Consider the following 5,971-nt stretch of genomic DNA (forward strand, 5'->3'; position numbering starts at 1 on the left):
TCTGCCTCTACATCACCTGATTGATGCCTGAATCAATCTTGACTTGTTAACCAGTTAGATGAAAGAATGTCATATCTGTGTCCTCCTGCCCCAGATGAGCTATGTGACTTGCCTCAAAGAAAATGAAACCAACTACAGCATGGAAATGTAATGTCAATTAAATCTGTCATCAGTTCTTCCAAGTGTCACCCCTTTAAAGAGGCTGAAGATAGAAGTTCAGTCCTTATGCAAAGAGCTCTTGTGGTTTGGTACTTAGTTCTTCTGAAGAACAGATGAGGTGTGTCCTCCCACACCTTCCTTTTTCCAGTGGGGCTGAAAACATCCCTGTCGCCATCAACACGCTCATCAAGAAATGTATATACCTTAGAAGCCATTAGTATAGGGGGGTGCAAAGGTAGTTCAGTGGTAGAATTCTCGCCTGTCATGCGGGAGACCCGGGTTCGATTCCTGGCCCATGCACTTCCTAAAGAAACAAACAAATAAGCAAAAAAAAATTCAACAAATGGTGCTGCAATAATGGGATACTCACATGGAAAAAGAATGAAACGTGATACCGTCATAGGGCATACAAAAAAAATTTTAGTACAATCTTTTACTTTATAACCAGATATGTTGCAAAATAAATACTTAAAAATAACAGCTTCCCCATTTATGAACAAAATGTGGTGGAACTCTGAACTGTTGAGATAGATGTGAACTTTGATTAGAAAACAAATGTGATGGAAACTTTATTGGGAAAGTGTCTTATTTAGAATGACAGCAAAATCATAAAATATTTGGAGATGACTTAAGTGCCAGGTATATGCGAGAACCTGAATAAATGTAGAAACAATATTATCTTAATGGAAATGTTTGATAATGAAAGGAAAAGATACAAATGAATGCAATTTCAGCTACAATTCTGACGAGTTTTTGTTCTGTTGTTAGAATTTGAAAACATGATATGGAGAAACAAATAGCCAAGAAAAATTTGAAAACAAAAGTCAGATTTTCATGACCAGATATTAAAGCATTTTATTTATTACAATAATGAAACTGTGTAATCAATAAGAATGCAAGAATAGACAAACAAATCAAACGTAAGAGAAACCCAAGGAGCAGATCCTGCTATATGTGAAAATTCAATTTAGATAAACTTGACATTATAAATTTGTTTTAAGGCAGGATTATTAATGCTCATACCAGTGAGACAATTAGAAAGATTAAATAATTAATACAAAAAATAACAAAAACTAATTCATACAGTTGTTTATTTATCAGAATTTAAGAACTCTCTAAATGTAAAAGCAAAGACAGAAACCATAAAGAAAAAGACCAGTTGATAATATTATGTTATCTGTACATTGAAAAATTCTACTATATATAAATTGAAAAGGCAAGCAAGGGAAAGATTTCAATATATTGCAGATAGAACATACATGTGCTGAGTATGTGTATTCATCTAGTAATGCAAAGTAGAAATTTCAAAAGAAACTTGACAAAGAATTTGCATAGCAATTTCCCAAAGAAGGACTACAAATAGCCAATACATAAATGAAAAATGCCAACTTTGCCAAAAATTAAAGAATGCCAAATAAACCAATGAGATACCATTTTCTGATGAATATGTTCACACCTTTATTTTCTTCTTTTAGCTTAATACTCAGTGTTGGAGGAATTTCTCTGAAATGGCTGTCTTCCTGCACTGCTTGTTTTAAATTACTGCATCATCCTGGAGGAAATTAGGATAGTATGGTACAAAAGACTTAAGACTGTTTGGGTTTGCTAAAGCTAATGAAATGCAATATACCAGAAATGGGTTGGCTTTTACAGTGGGAATTTATTAACTTATAATTATGGTTCTTAAGCTGTGAAGATGTCCCACTCAGGGCACCAACAGGGTGATACCTGGAATACAGGCTGCCAGCATCGGGGACACCTGTGTCAGATGGGAAGGCACATAGCTGGTGTCTGCTGGTCCTTCTCTCCCAGGTTTCATTGCTTTCAGCTTCTGACTTCAGTGGCTTCCTCTCTGGTTCTACGGATTCTCTCTCAGCTTCTCCAGGGTTTTTCCTCCATGACTTTCTCTTAATTTCATCTCCTATCTTCTGTGTTTTATCCTTTTAAAAAAGGACTCCAGTAAGAGAATTAAGATCACCTTGAATGAGTTCTTCTGAAATGGCCTCAACTGAAATAACCTAATCAAAAGGTTCCACCTGCAATAGATCTACACTGATAGGCGTGGATTAAAGGAACATGATCTTTTCTAGGATACATAACAGCTTCAAGTTACCACACCATTTGACTTAGTAGTTTCATATCTGGGAATTGATTCCAAGGGAAAAACAAGACACAGCTTGTATACAAGATTGTTCACTACAGCATTATTTATAATAGTAAAACACAGCCCCCAAAGGATTTATAATTAAATACCATCTGTGACTTTAAGGTAATTCATTTTGCCTGGAAAGCCTTTCACCTTTTTGTCTACTCTGAAATTCCTGGTCTACAGTCACACGAAGAAAATTTCTGCCTCTATGACCTTATGTTCAGCTCTTTGCTGCCTGTGTCCCCCTACATATGGTACCAAGACCATAAGTTCATTTCCACTACTGGACTGGGGCCCTTGAATCTTTAGATCCCTAGAGCCTAAGTTTATAAATGGCACATAGAGAGTGTTTGATATATGAATAAATAACAATAATGAACACTCACCTATACCAGGAATCATGCCAGGCGCTATCCATATGTTTTTTCATTTAATCTTTACAAAAATGTTATGCATTAGATACTTTTATCATCTTAATTTACACTTGAGAAAACTCAAGGTTAACAATTGATTAACATGCCAAGTCCATGAAGCCATTAAATAGTAAAGTGGAGATAAAAAACCTAGGTTTTTTTTATTCCATGACTCAAACTCTTAATGATTATAAAGACATTCCTTAAAATAAGTAATGTTAATTTGTAACATATTAGATAAGCATGTATCAGGCATTATATTAAGTGCTTTGTATATATCTAATCCATTTATGCTTAAAAACTTCATTATTATTCCTGTTTTACAGATGAGAAAATAGGCACACAATAATCACTTAAGTTGCCTGAGGTTTTATAGCTATTAAGCAGTAGAATTAGAATGAAGCTACATCAATACCCTTTGCTGCCTTGAGAAGCCCCTTCTACCTATGGATACTGTAGCAACTGTTTATAAAACAAGCTCAATTCACTTGCTTCCTTTTAGAGAAAAGTATTTTTTTTGAAAATTCAGTTTGTTGAAATACAAGATGTCAGAGCAGACTTAGAAGGCAAGAGCAGAAATGCCATTTCTAAAATACAAAGAACTTTATTTCTTCCTCAGCCTTCAGTGAATCTGCTCCATCTCCCATCATGTTTGGTACATTGAATATCCTGCCACATAGTGGGACAATTTCAGTTCCATTCACAGCTAAAATGATGATTTCATCCTGTTCCTTTGTTGGGAACTCAGTCTCCTCTTTATACTTGAGCATGAAGTCATCTCGATAGCCTGCCATCGAGCCCCCTGCTCACTGCTTCTGAATTTATAGAATCTCTGTCTTGCATGGCCTGGAATAACAGCAACTCAGCACCTGCTCTCAAAATGTTAAAGGGCCCAGTGTTCTCACCAGGAGGAAATCTGCAGAATTCGGACATGTAACCTAGGATGAAAAATAGGTTCAGTAAGGTTTTATATTCAAAGTTTGGGGGACTAACAAGATTTTATTACATCCTCAATACCCACAGCTCCAGCAACTTGAGAAAGCTGCTCATGAAATATCATCATGACTATAATAAAAGGTATGAGTGGGTGAAAGTGAACCCATAGTATGGTGTGAACTTTATGCAGATTTATGACATCTCAAGAGTACAGGGCCATAATGCCCAGAAGAAAAGCTTTCCTTTTGTTCTTCAATCTTCCATTTAGTCATTCAACATTTATTTGGCACCTACTCTATACCAGGCACTTTGTTAAGTACCAGGTAATCAAAGCTGAACAAGAGACGCATATTTTTTGTCTTCAAAACCCTTTCATCACATAGGGAAGGAATAATTAATCAAACAAGTGCCATATGGACTATAATTGCTCCCTGCCTATTGCTTCTTCCTGTGCCTCATTTTGCTTTCAAAACCTCCAGCCATTTCCTTCTTTGCCTTCAGTATCACCCTCCTGCATGACTACTGCCTTTATTCTTCCCAGTGTTTCCTAGTCTATAGGGCCCAGTTGAGGAGAAGATTTCCAGAGCCAACCTTCAAGTTAGCTCTTCTTTCTTTGAGTTCCCATAGAACTTATTTTGACTGTCACTTATAGTACAAGGTTTCCTGTGAACTCCATTAAAGCACACATGCCTTATACAACACTAATGTAGGACCTATTTCCAGAACTGGTTTATAGTAACTCCTTCCCAAATATCTGCTCATTTGAAAAAAGAAGGAAAGGGCAGGAAGGGGGAAAAAAGAAAAGAAAGCTCTTTCAGTTGGGTTGTCTACTGAATTGCATATGTGTATTTATTTAAGACATTTTGTTTCTTCTTAGTGGTTTACCTTTGAAGGACTAAATTCACCAAGAGAGTGAATCAGAGATAGTACATTTCTCCTTCAGAAAAAAAAAAAAGATTGAAAAACCATCTCAGTATGTTTATATTTATATTTTCAGTCAGACTTAAAAAAAAAAAATTCAACCCATGGTCTTTAACACTGGCACTGAGATATTCACCAATATGGGCTTAAAATTACCAAGTAAGATGATGACAATGATGATGCATATTGTACTTTTCAGGAAAACATCAAGTCCATAGTTAATAAAGGATAAATTAAATGTACTGTATTTAGACTGAAGTCCAAAACAGAAACTAGAAGGAGAAATGAATTAGGATGGTGGACAAGTTTTGGTAATGGATGGTGGTGATGATAGCATATTGTGAATGTAATTGACAGCCCTGAAATATGGACTAGATAATATATGGTCTCCTGTTGGTTTTTATATCATAAAAGTCTAGCATATCATTGCAAATATATATTATTTCTTGGTATAATATATGAAACTGCAATTTCTCCAAATTAAAACTGACTAATCTCCCATAGCAAGTAAAATAACTTCCAGAGCACATGTCCCACTTCTTACATCCATGACTTACAAATCCATACTGCAGAGGCTTTACCTTCAATCAGCTGAGTAATCTGTGAGGTTAATAATAATAATTTTCCCTTGACCATGAAATGATTGAAGAAGAAATTTTAAAAATTGTAAACTTGGGTTAAAGCCTTTAATAAGTTTAAATGATATTAGAGTTATGAAGGAAATATGCAGAATGATAATATAATGATCTGAGAAGGAAACAGTGGTTAAATAAACTATACGGAAGGTAGCTGAACAGTTGTCATTTTCCAAGTTAAATTAAATAATTTTTTTCTATTTATGTTATTTTTATTTAGAAAAATATAATAACCCTGAAACAATATGAACAGAGTATATAAGTTATATATGGCTAGGAACATGTATAATTTATGGAGAATTCATGACAAGAGTACAGTTTTGGGAATCGGAAACCCTGTGTTCTAGCCCTGACTTTGGTTCTGCAGACTTGGATATGGCATTTCACATTTCAGAGTCCTAGTTTCCTCACCCATGAAATGAAGAGTTTGCTGAGAGGCTATGTAAGTTTCTTAATTTGTTGTAGAAGGAAAAGGAGAGAGGGTGAAAAGCAGTGAGTAGTCATTCTGGAGGAGAAGAAGGAAGGTGGAGAGAAATGTGTGAGCTCTGAGGTATCCAGGTCTGGAGCTCCATCTGCGGTGCTGATTGTTGACACTTTCCCCTGAGCTTTTACCTGTTTCTTTTGTGAGGGGAAAAAAAAAATCAAACCAATATTTGCAGCTTCTATTCCCCAGCCCTGGAGCTAAGAATGAAAGAGAGCGAATAATGAAAGTTATGTAAATAAGGGGAGCTGAGAACAGATCTCTTTGAGAGGTAGGG

General features: G+C 35.6%; 1 non-coding gene across 1 annotated transcript; it reads left to right on the top strand.

Annotated features, from left to right (window-relative positions):
• The first annotated feature begins 388 nt into the window (after positions 1-388).
• Positions 389-459, top strand: TRNAD-GUC (transfer RNA aspartic acid (anticodon GUC)). Its single transcript has one exon. It is a non-coding gene; the product is annotated as a tRNA-Asp (tRNA).
• The last annotated feature ends 5,512 nt before the right edge of the window (positions 460-5,971 follow it).

Source organism: Tamandua tetradactyla, chromosome 10 (genome assembly GCF_023851605.1).
Source record: "Tamandua tetradactyla isolate mTamTet1 chromosome 10, mTamTet1.pri, whole genome shotgun sequence".
In the NCBI taxonomy this organism is placed as follows: domain Eukaryota; kingdom Metazoa; phylum Chordata; class Mammalia; order Pilosa; family Myrmecophagidae; genus Tamandua; species Tamandua tetradactyla.